At 39.6% G+C, this 13,457-nt stretch overlaps 1 pseudogene; it reads right to left on the reverse strand.

Annotated features, from left to right (window-relative positions):
• Positions 1–2,721: 2,721 nt before the first annotated feature.
• Positions 2,722–2,816, reverse strand: LOC139959213 (U2 spliceosomal RNA; annotated as a pseudogene).
• Positions 2,817–13,457: the final 10,641 nt, after the last annotated feature.

Here is a 13,457-nt window from a genome sequence, read left to right on the forward strand (position 1 = left end):
ACTTTCTGCATTGACTAGGATTCAAAACAGTGAGGTACAGAAGGACCCAAGCAGACCAGGAATTAATGTTAATTCAGTAAGTGAAGATGATTGATCATGAATATTCATATACTGCAGGACTTCCTTTGGTTGCTACCAGTTGCCTTCTGCAAAAAAAACCCCTCATGGTTGACATGTTGTCAACTTGTCAGTAATGTACCCGATATTTGCTTTCCTATCGTCTTCAATTTGTGCACAGACAAATTGTCATTGTGGACTATCTTTCAACCATTCAGATCTTACAAAGTATATTTTGTTTCTACCTTCAAATCTGGTGTCAGTAGCTTGTAGGTACCCTTCAAAATAATTCTTCCCGCAAAGAGGAGAGTGAAATTCCTAACTAATACCCCTGGACAGCTGGTCCTCCTATGTTCAGATATTATGGGTAACTCATCACGTGCTAGAAGCGCATATTGAAATATTGGAGATAAACATTGCCATACACTACATGAACATGACAGTGTTGTAAATGATTTTGACCCAATGAATAGAATAGCCCCCCCCCCCCTCGCTCTCTCTCTTCTGCCAACAAATCAGTTTTTATTCTTTTCTGGTATTTTGCTTCACAGTTTGTCCGGGGTATGTAGCTACTGATATCGAGCTTCAAGGGTCACAAGACACCATACGAGGGCGCTGTTACACTTGTCTGGTTAGCTTTACGACCACAGGGAGACATAACAGGAGCTGGAGAATTCTACTCAGATGGGAAAGTTTCGAAAATATTCAAGTGACTTGCACTAACACTGACTGAAATATGTTCCATTTTATTCTTTATTGTAGCTTACTGTTCTGGTGTCTCTCAATATGCAGAGTTGTCGTATTCAGTCTTTAAACATAACTCTGTTCTAACAATCCCTTGGTATTAGATGGAAGTAAAATGGTTTGTCTTAAAAAAGTAGACAGTTTTGCAAAAATTGTTAGGAAGATTATGCAAGAAAATGGTGTCCTGAAGGGGAATGAATAGTGAAGAGAGGGAACATACCAAATGATGACATGCAGATACAATATTTTAATATGTTCATATCTTTTACACAATTTCGATAAAGAAACTCAAGCTTGAATGGCTCCTTTTGACGATGTAAAACTTGGCACAAAAAAGGAAAAATAACTGAAGCCCGTGGTCAAAGAGACCGCGAAAAATTTTGCAACGAAGAAATCACTGTGCTATTGAATGCACATGTTATTTGGCAACTCTCAATGCAGAGAGAAACCTACTGTGAGATTAAAAATCCTTTTCAGTGTCAGCTTTCCACAAAATTCACAATTTTTTTCAACTCACTTAGCTTTGTTTTCAAACAATAATTCAAATCATTCGTGATATTCTTAGAAAACTTGAACTTCGGTTGCCGCATTGGTTCTGGATCCGTGGTATGTGTACTTGTCTAATGTGCACGTGTATGGTATGTTCGGAGGATCGGAAACAGCGACAACAAATCGTGTTCCTAACATGACGTCACACGACGTCATGAGAATCGGAAAATGTTCGCGCAAACAAAGTTTCAAACGCCGAAGAGGGTAAATTCATTCTCAATTTTCGACTTGAAAAACCAAGTTTTTAACTGGCAGAATGGTTGATACATGTTCTAGAGAACATTCTATGATGGATCCCAAAAATATGGCGGCCACTTTAACATTGTCGTCCCTAATCCCGGTGGTAGGAAAAATGATACAAGTCAATATACTCCATACACAGAAGTAGGCTGCCGTTGTAATCCTCTACGGTGGCCTTTGTGCCTAAAGGACAATTCACAAATTCGAACACATTACTCCTGTACTCCGTGACCTGCATTGGTTACCAATTCATCGCCGGATAAACTACAAACTCATTCTGCACGTTTTTCGTATTCTTTTTGATCAATCTCCGAGTTATATGTCTGATTTAGTTAAACGCTACACGCCAGCTAGGGCATTACGGTCCCAAAATCATCTTTCTCTAATCATTCCTCATACTACCAAAGTCACATATGGAGATTGTTCTTTTAGTACTGCAGGTCCTAAACTCTGGAATTCTCTTCCCCATCACTTAAGAAATATCACACATATTGACACTTTTAAGAAGCACTTGAAAACTTATCTTTTTAGGCTCGAGTATGGGCATTAATCTTATTCACATTTCTTTGTTTTATTCACTTTACTTTGCCCATATTTATGTATATTTATATTTTATATTTTCTTTATTGTGGTTTATTATACCCTGTCTTATATCAGGTTTTACTTTTACTGCTGTTGTTATTACTTTTAGGTTTTCTTAAGTTTGGTATTTTTATATTCCTGGTTTTGGTTCTTTTGTGCAGTGCTCTTGAGCATGTTTTACTTCTACTTTTACTACTGTTGTTATTACTTTTAGGTTTTCTCAGTGGCGTAGGAAGGAACTTTTGAGCGGGGGGGCGGAATGATACTTCCGCCCCTCCACATTTTTCACTGGGGGGGGGGGCTGGCGCCCCCCAGCCCCCCGGTTCCTACGCCCTTGGGTTTTCTTATGTTTGGTAATTTTATATTCCAGGATTTGGTTCTTTTGTACAGTGCTCTTGAGCATGTTTTTTTTTCATGATAACAGCACTTTAATATATGGTATTTATATTTATATACTTTTTAAGAAAAAGTCACCCAGGAAAGAACCTGGGCACGAAAACCAAACTACCAAACGACTGATCCGCTCTCAGCCCCAGTCCCCTTGCATCGGGACTGTGACTGTGTGATCATCGTCAGGTGTGTATCACCATTCCCTAAAAGAACAGATACTACACATGATCTTAGCCAAAAGGCCGAGAAGCACTTTAATATATGGTATTTATATTTATATATATTTATCACGTAGAATATAGGCATCTTATTTTTTGAAGATGATGAACCCTTTTCTCGCAACGGATATTTATACCCTCCGTGGCTGTTTGGGGTCGTTGTGGAGAAGAAAATAGAACATAAAACTGCCTGTAACAGTTTCATGTCAATATTCCAACTGAAAATTTGGTAGCTTGTTACAAACGGCAAGATTAAATTAAAAGTGCCCAACATTTTTGGAGAAATTCTGATGAATCTGCGAAGGATTCAAGAATTTTGGAAAGCAGCGTCCTATTCCATTGGGATAACGTTACGATTGGTCAATGATTAAGGTGTGTCTTGGGCCGTGTGTCGTGGGCACAAGTTCGTTTACTCTCATGCTCAATTAAACAAGACGACAGTTTACCCCAAAACTTCATATAGTACTTATATCATCTTACATGGGCGGCGATCATTGGGGGGGGGGGTGACGGGGGGGACATGTCTCCCAATATTTAAGGTGTGGGATGTAGTATCTAATATCCCCCCGATATTTTGTGGCATAGTTTTTTGTGTTGCTATAAATAGAAAATAATGCGAAAGATTATTTATCCAAATCATATTTGGCGGTGGCTAAAACTTCATCCAACACATGCTGCATGAGTCAAATGACTCTTCGTGGTCGTTTCTGTGACCTGTGACCGTATAGCATGTTGTCACTCATGATTGTTATCATAATGTCTGTACATCTCTTGTGTATGAGTGTAAGTACGTACAATCATATATATGATCCACATCGATATGGGTTCACTGGGTTTCCATTTGGCCTGTTTCTAGCTACAAGATTTCTAACCGCAGGCGCGTAGCCAAGGGGGGAGGGGGGTTATAGTAGCCGTTATAGAGGTTTTAATATTTGTAAACCAAGAAATTAACTGTGTCTGAATTTTCGAAAATTCCTTGACCAACATTCTTCATCATACTTCCCTCTACTCGTTCAAGCTTGACCGGTCTGTTAGGTGACATAGATGATATTTTGTGCAACATTATGGGTATGTTTTGAAGTGTATTTTTTATTTAAATTCTGAACAAATATTGGGCTTAAAACCTTGAAAAGTGGGGCTGACGGGTATTGTGGGGGCGTTACGTAGAATTACCCACAATAGCAATGATCCACAGGAGATGCGATGAGGTCGAACATGATGTGTGACTGCTGACTCTTGAAAAAGGTTATGAATGAAAAAAAAAAACTATTGGGAAAAACTTGGTTCTCAGGCAAAAGTGTACATCTGGTTGGTCATTTTCAAGCCCGAGAAGTGCCATTTCCGGTGATCTGGGGGGGGGGGGATATCAAAACCAGACATTTTCTTGTACGTTGCGCGCCAACAAATGGTGGCGCTCCGCTTTCATAGTAATTCGCCTGCACCCAAGCAAATGTCCCCCTAATATATGAAAAAAATCGTCGCCCCTGGCTTTGACTTAAGTTGAAAGGGATGCCATTGCATCATATAACTTATGCTTTACAGAGATTTTAGCTGCTGATAGAGTCGACCAGGTCAGAGTGTTGACTTGTATTGCACATTTTAAAGCTATAAAAACATCCAAATCCCGTCCTCGTCACTGTCCCTTCCTCATTACCATTCAGTCTTCAAAATGCAGCAATTGTAAACAGCGTGATCAAGTTGGCTGATAATAGATCAAAATTTGATATTCATAAAGATGATTCTAATGTTTTGTATTAAACTAAATACACACTCCTGTAAGTCATTGGGGGGGGGGGGGGGATGGCTGTACACCCAAAATGCCGCAATTTCAGAGGATCAATAAACACATCAAGTCACTTGTGGACTAAGAAAAACAAAGTCTTGTAGTTGACGGATTCCCGACCTCGTGTTTCCCAAATCTACTTGCATAAACTCTAAACCCTATGAATCCTGTTTCGGGTTTCGAAGTTACTGTGCTATTTCCAGCCATTCAGATCCCTATATAAGATTAGTCATGTAGTTAACGTGTTTGACTTAATAAGTATTGTCTATTCCTCATTCAAAAGGAAGGTCTTGAAATGTGAATAGGTATTGTTTGTTGAAATTTCAGGCTTAATCCAGTTCATGATCGTCCGCATAGAATATAGTTGTAAAGGGAGACAATTTACAGCAGGAACTCTCTTGCGAGCATAATCTTATGCAATCTTTTCTGAATAAGGAGATTTCACGGAATCCTTTTTTTTTACTGTCTGCTTCGAAGTCATCGATAGTATCGGGGCATAAGCCTATTGTATATTTACGTCTTGAAAGGAAACGACATTCTTGCTGCTTGATGCAATGTAAACAAAGACATTGAAGCGTAAGCTTCTCATTAATAATGATATTCAGATCCGTTGTTCTAATGAGAGTGAAACAGGATGAATAGAGATTTCGTTGAAGGCAGTGTCATTCACAGTTACCAATAGATTGTATCCAACCAACAATACCAATTTAAGCTCGTTAAAAGTTAACTTGTCAAATGGCTCAAAGGATATAGACCGGCAGCCCAGTGCACTTTGATCAAACGAACGAGGTACCAATATCTGAGTATTGGAACGTTTGTGGAAAAACCCAGTATATCCAAAAGTGGATGTCTGCCGTGGTCGCTCTGCTGCATGTGGCCCCTGGGGCCGGTTAAAGGGGGCCCAAAAATGCATCTGATCAAACGAACGAGGTACCACTTGAAACCAATGTCAACTTAATGCATGAATGCCACATAGTACTGAATGGCCCATGCCAGACAAATTTTCTGCTGCAAAGGGCCCGCCAGACGCCCAAGAAGGGCCCCTAAAAAAATGCATCTGATCAAACGAACGAGGTACCACTTGAAACCAATGTCAACTTAATGCATGAATGCCACAAAGTACTGAATGGCCTATGCCAGACAAATTTTCTGCTGCTAAGGGCCCGCCAGACGCCCCCAAATATGGCCCAAATGCCCATTAGCGTAGCATTGACCCAGATTAAATATGCAAGGTACCACTCAAAACCGGTTTGGAATGCTCGGGTTGATCTTACAGACTATGGAAATCATCATGCCAGACAAATTTTCTGCTACAAAGGGCCCGCCAGACGCCCCAAAAGGGCCCATAAAAATGCATTTGATCAAACGAACGAGGTACCACTTGAAACCAATGTCAACTTAATGCATGAATGCCACAAAGTACTGAATGGCCCATGTCAGACAAATTTTCTACTGCTAAGGGCCCGCCAGACGCCCCCAAATATGGCCCAAAATGCCCATTATCGTAGCATTGACCCAGATTAAATATGCAAGGTACCACTCAAAACCGGTTTGGAACCACACAAAAACAATATTAAATGCAAAGGTACTTTCCACAGAGTAAAGAACTGCCAATGCAAGACAAATTTTCTTCTGCATAGGTCCCACCAGATAGAAAGAATAGGTGGCCCAACGTGGCCCTATATATGGGTCTAAAGAATTGGATATATGTGCCTTGTAACATGACATTTCAAGCTCATGATTGTATTGTTTCCAGCATAAATTGGAGTTACTGTACACAAGACCAGTGTTTTATCTTATTTAGCTATTCGCTGCTCTAAGCAAAATAAAGATAACACTTTCACCTAAGCCTCTAAATATTTTGGGATTTGCTGGCCTGGGCAAAAATTACAGTTCCCCACATTATAATTCTAACACTCTGAGGAAGAGTCTTGCCTGGCTTGGATCCACATAACTACGGTTGGAAGAGCAAGAATGGGTGCTACAGCCCTGACTGGTTTGAGGGTCCGGCTCTCCCAGATCATCTATTCCAAGAGGGGGAACTGAGCAAAGAGTTTCAAAGTAGCCGACCAGACGTGGCTTCCGAGTTTGATGCCGATGATTCAAGTACTGAACCATCTTGGAGTGATGACTCCGACAATGAAACATAGATTTGAGCTTCCATTGTCTTTTTAGAATCAAGTTCATGGGAATACTTAATTTTCATAAACTTACTAATGATGCTTTTGAGATCTGTCTGAATGGCATATGCAGTGTCTTTTTACAATGCACACACTCCAGTGTTTAATCTCTGTCAAGAGACATGAATTCTGAGTTCTTATACTTCGAACCTAACATGTGTCATGTTCAGAGTAATCACATAGTGATCTTTTGTTACTATCTTTGCCAATTGTGATTTTAGTACATTTTAAACTAGCAAGATGACTTTCTTGAAAGGTAAAAGATTCCTTCATAGATGAAAACAAAAACCCTCATCTAGCATTCATATTTCTGAAAAATGGATGCCACATCTATTTGTTGGACTTGTTACAAGCTATTCGAATTGAATTAGTGTAATGATGGAAGTTCTAAAAGACCAAGATGGAGTAATATAGGCCAATTACTCATTTTATATTTTGTATCAAAGAATGGAGTCACACGTGGTGATATCAGTATTTGTTTGTTCAATCTTAGCATTTTAAGTCCTTTAAAGAGTGTACCTAGCATAAAGGTACATATACATTTCTATGCTTCAATTATGTATCTTTTAAAAACCATATTGGACAGTTTCAACTCAAACCTTTATCGTTAAGTACACGTTATAAAGCATTTTCACCATTGTTTGATAATTGTTTCTTTGTCTGAGCTTAAGAAACAAAACAATCTCTTTTGTTCGACTACATGTATGTCTTAAGATGACACTTAAGCGTTCTTTCTCAAGAGTTTAAACTTTGTAGATTTACAATGCTAACGTAAACACAGTGTTTTAAGATACAAAATGATTTTGGGTTTCTTATTTACAATACATAAACTGATTTTAATCTGCTCCAGTGTTTCCAGCGAAACAAAGTAACTGCCAAGTTAAACACTGCTCACGATACAAAGTACTGACTGGATAAAAGGAAAAAGAATGGATAAAAGGAAAAAGAATGGATTTGAGAATGCATTATAACTGTCAGGATCTCCCTTAAAGACTGAGTTCGCGTCATTTTTGTTTTGCTCAATGAAATGTTCAGTAATTGATACACCTACTAGTATACTAATCTCATTATTCCATTGGCCTATGTAGCGGGAAGGAATTTGAATAATTCAGGATGTTCTTGATTGTTATAGATTGGTTTCTTGTGGTATCTTAACTATTTAAACTGCATAATTTTTTTTACATGTGGTGGGCACTTTGCAGAAGAAAATTTGTATTGTATTGGCATTTCTTTACTCTGTGGAATGCTACAAATGTCATGTCACAAGGCACATATAGTCTGCATCGATATACAATTCATTAGGCCCATATAGGGCCGCATTGGGCCACCTATACTTTCTATCTGGTGGGACCTATGCAGAAGAAAATTTGTCTTGCATTGGCAGTTCTTTACTCTGTGGAAAGTACCTTTGCATTTAATATTGGTTTTGTGTGGTACCAACTATGATTGATCATGGCCCATTTGGGGGCCCTTTTTTAGTGTGTCTGTTAGCCCGTTTGTAGCAGAAAATTTGTCTGGCATGATGATTTCCATAGTCTGTAAGATTAACCCGAACATTCCAAACCGACTTTGAGTGGTACCTTGCATATTTAATCTGGGTCAATGCTACGCTAACGGGCATTTGGGCCATATTTGGGGGCGTCTGGCGGGCCCTTAGCAGCAGAAAATTTGTCTGACATGGGCCATTCAGTACTTTGTGGCATTCATACATTAAGTTGACATTGGTTTCAAGTGGTACCTCGTTCGTTTGATCAAATGCATTTTTATGGGCCCTTTTAGGGCGTCTGGCGGGCCCTTTGCAGCAGAAATTTTGTCTGGCATGATGATTTCCATAGTCTGTAAGATCAACCCGAGCATTCCAAACCGGTTTTGAGTGGTACCTTGCATATTTAATCTGGGTCAATGCTACGCTAATGGGCATTTGGGCCATATTTGGGGGCGTCTGGCGGGCCCTTAGCAGCAGAAAATTTGTCTGGCATAGGCCATTCAGTACTTTGTGGCATTCATGCATTAAGTTGACATTGGTTTCAAGTGGTACCTCGTTCGTTTGATCAGATGCATTTTTTTAGGGGCCCTTCTTGGGCGTCTGGCGGGCCCTTTGCAGCAGAAAATTTGTCTGGCATGGGCCATTCAGTACTATGTGGCATTCATGCATTAAGTTGACATTGGTTTCAAGTGGTACCTCGTTCGTTTGATCAGATGCATTTTTGGGCCCCCTTTAACCGGCCCAGGGGCCACATGCAGCAGAGCGACCACGGCAGACATCCACTTTTGGATATACTGGGTTTTTCCACAAATGTTCCAATACTCAGATATTGGTACCTCGTTCGTTTGATCAAAGTGCACTGGGCTGCCGGTCTAATAGAGCAGTGGACTGGTAACCTGATGAATTGAGTTCGACTCCATCAACGGTTGGTTATACACGTTTAAATTTCTTTTTCTCTTTCAGTAGTCGACGCTGAAGTCTAGATATATTAATTCAACCATATAATTTACTAGCTGATGTGATGGCCGATGCTGTTAAGAGGGTGACGAAAGACTCATTCCTCGTCGGTCGTGTAAATCGTGGCTAGGGTTCAAGACAGGCTTCTGGCAATAATACCTCTAGCTGTGGCATGGTGCTTTTTTGTGGCCTAGGATCCCGTACCATGTCTCCCTTGTTGTCGCAAAAGAACCCGGGAGGATGCGCAGAGGGTCGGTCAAATCGACCAGAAGCGTACTAGGTGGCGTGCGTGAATCCTTGCCTTTGGCCAGAGGTGGGGACACTCTCTGCGACCGGCATGCTTGCAGCCACCGTCCACTGAATACGTGGCCTGATGAGGCGCTATTCTCCTTAAAGTAAATCTACGGATGCCTTAAAGAGCCATACATATTTTTTTAAATTAAAAACACCCTGTTTCAAACTAGCGCCATGAAATTCCTTAAAAGCCGTTTTCTTTTCATGTCACTCTGTAGGTGGAATGGATTTTATTGTAATGGTTTTTTGTGGTAAGCCAAGCAACACATTCAAACAGTCATGCGGTTCACAGAAGTTTGCATTGTTTGACATAAATGTGTTTTTACAAGATTTACACAACCTACAACAAAACAAGCATTATATTCGTTGCAATGCCAGAGACATATAAGCCAGCAAGAACATGAGATAACAACTTAATACACATAGAATTCAATCTAAATCACTTTTGTTAGAAAACCAAAGTATACCAGTTTTCAATATGGTCACATTCTAAGCCACAGTGTCATAGGCGTACGGGACCATTTCAGTTTGGGGGGCCAGAAACTTTTGTGCCCGAAAGTTCCCTTGACACTATCTAAGCGGAGCGCCACCATCGGATGGCGCGTAGCGTACAAGAATTTTTTTGGCAAAAAATGCCTCTCAGATTGCCGGAAATGGCACTTCTGAGGCCTTGCAAGTTGCAAAAAGTTGAAAAAGATTCGGGCAAACTACTGCATATATATATATATATATATATATATATATATATATATATATATATATATATATATATATATATATATATATATATATATTATTTCCTCTTAGGCTGCCCGAATTTTTCAGGACTTTTGCCCGAATTTCATGTCCTCTGGAAATTTTGGGGGGCAGTCTGCCCCCTGCCCCCCCCCCCCCGCCTCGTACTCCTATGCACAGTGTTGTAGCAAATTCTCATACCGGACAGTAGGTAGTTTCGGAAACTGAGTGGTTCTTAAGAAAGCTTTGTTTGAGATTCACAAAAAATACCCCGTATTGTGTTTTGATAACTTCAGGAACAAAATAAAGTTTGATATGCCATGGACCGTGATAAGCCACTGCTCTCAGTCTAGCTCTGGTCGTATTCCTATGGCACGTTTACTTATTTTTTGTTTTTGGAATGACCCTTTATACAGTTGGGGTTCACTAGTTAAATTGACTGGACCTTTTAGTTTAGTACACAGCCCATCAGACTAGTTCCTCGGTTGCAATACAAAACTCAATGGGAAAAAATAAGATTATATGGTTTCAAATAACATGTTTATAATTTATTACAAATTTGTTAAGGACAAATGGTGTTTAATACCATCCAATGGTGCTCTGTTGCTTATATGAAGTTTAACGAACTTATTCTGGTTGACCTCAAAAACAACGGGACAATGGTTAACATTAACTTTAAGAACTGCAGTGAAGAGCCGACGTCACCATCAAGTTAGCCTAAACGAATACTCCAGAAATTAAGTATATTTAACGATACATATCTTGAAAAATACTGCAATAGCTACAAAAACATTATTAGACCCAAAGTTGTCTGTTTTATTTGTATTAACATATCAAGACGAAAATTCTTCCTTATTAATTATTTAGGTGAATTATCAAGTTACAGCAAAATCTATCTGTAGATCATTCTCCCATGATTGAATACCTGGGATAATTTTTAAGAAAAGCCACCCAGGAAAGAACCTGGGCACGAAACACCAAACACCCGAAAGACTGATCCGCTCTCAATCCCAGTCCCCTTGCATCGAGACTGTGACTGTGATCATCGTCGGGTGTGTTCTACCATTCCCCTCGAAAGGGAACATATACTACACATGATCTCCGGGGATGTCTTCAACTCTTCGGTCGATCTGTTGTACACGTCTCAGAATAAAACTAGTTTGATCTCGGAAGAAGCTTATCCGATTCCTTGTTCTTTATTTTATTTGCTTTACAAGTCAATGGACTATATTCGGATGATCAATGAGCAGATGAAGAAAACTGCCATTAGTTGAATACCAAGTAGTCCCCGTTATGTCCAACATGTAACACACAAATGTACTTTATCGATACTCATTGACGAACCACATCTTCCTTATTTGAAACAAGTTTATAACAATAGAGAGAGATTAATGCCATTCAAGTGGTGTATTTGCTTTCATATTACTGAATCCTGTACGACAAGATGTCTACTCTATGCGAGCAGTCCACAATTCACAGTGAACGTTTAGCGTTAACACGTATCAAGCATTCAATCGATGACTATATAACGACGAAAAGACATTAAGCACATGGACAGTAATATCCTCTTTCTTGAGGTACGTATGTGAGGCTCATTTGCACCCATTGTTATCATTGGCTGAAAAATTAACTTTGCTAGCATTTTGTTTTCGCAATCTGGAAAATCAAACCCGACCTCTTAGAGGATTCTTAAGGTCCCAGAAAAAAATTCACAGCGTAATGGTATTCTCTCGGTAGGACCACGGATGATTATATAAGAAAACCCCTTTCATGGGTTCCACATGAGAAAAATAGAAGACTATAAATTTAATACGTTGACAATTCGTTCCTTGTTAGCAAGGGCGGCGGAAGCACTTTTAATCTGGGGGGGGGGGGGGGCACAGACATCAAAGGGCACTTTGCAGAAATTCGATTGGACTGATGCAGCCTTATATTAAGTACCCTTTATAAATCTTATTTTATTATCTTATTTGCGTATACACATCACTCCATCTACGCCCCCCCCAAGGAAAAATGCATATACTAGCACTGTAATGTCCAATGTGCAAATTGGGAAACAAGGAACAAGTTTTCTGTTGAGACAAAATGAGGTGAAATCATGCTAGTTGCTAATATAGGAATCTTACGAATTAGAGTTTATTTCTTGTTAATATCTTAACCATTTTTTTTCCATTCGATATAGCTTTGAGTTTGACCCACATGCGTAGCCAGAATTTGCAAAGTTGTATGCACGACTATCTAAGCGGAGCGCCACCATCGGTTGACGCGGAGCGTACAAGAAAATTTTTGGTTTTGCAAACCCATCAGATGGCCGGAAACGGCCCTTCCCGATCATTCTGCTTCCCTGGCCTCTTGCTAACTTGAGACACCTTAATTTTTATGTAGAAAAAGGGCACATTTTTAACCTGAGGAAAAGTGGGGGGGGGGGCACGTGCCACCTGTGCCCCCCGGTTCCGCCGCCCTTGCTTGTTAGTGGATAGATCCAGCTATGTTTTTGTATTAAGTTTGTTTGGTAATAGTAACGCAAACCCGGTCACGATGTGGTTCTAAGCGGTACCATTATCTGGCAACAGCACTAAAAGCCAATGGCGTGCGCAAGGAGGGAGGGCAGGAATACCCCTCCTTCACAAGATCCTTCCCATCTGGCTGTTTCCATAAACTTTCAGCCTCCTTTACCTAATTCGCCACTGCTATAGGTATCTGTTAATGCTTGTATACAATATAATTCTCTAATAATATCTTTACATGCCCTTCTTAGGGGAGTCTTAGTTAAGGTAGCAGATCGAGATGAACGACAGTTCTTTTACAGACAAAGGTGATAGCTTGACTTGAACAAATAGAATAGAACAAATAGAATTATTATTTATTTGCAGTACCTATTTTCCATTATAAAGTTGGTCTTCCCAAAGTTATGTGGATCGAAAATGTTGAATTTCTGAGCATGTACCTAATAAGTGATGTTTTCAATGTTTTCAGTGTCAAGTATGTAAATTCAGCTTGAAAATGGAAAAAAAAGGAAAAATAAAAAGAGAAAAAAATGAAGAATAGCCATGTTTGCACCTCCTGGCAACACTTTGTCATTCATGACCTGACAAATGACACTAATGACACTAATTCCAATCCTGATATCTCCCAAATATTTCGATTTATTTCTTGAATTTGTTACGTTTCAACAGACTATTTTAATCTCAAAATATCAACTTTCTTAAAAAAAACTCGGGATAATGATATAATAAGTTGGT

This window comes from Apostichopus japonicus, chromosome 18 (genome assembly GCF_037975245.1).
Source record: "Apostichopus japonicus isolate 1M-3 chromosome 18, ASM3797524v1, whole genome shotgun sequence".
Classification (NCBI taxonomy): Eukaryota; Metazoa; Echinodermata; class Holothuroidea; order Aspidochirotida; family Stichopodidae; genus Apostichopus; species Apostichopus japonicus.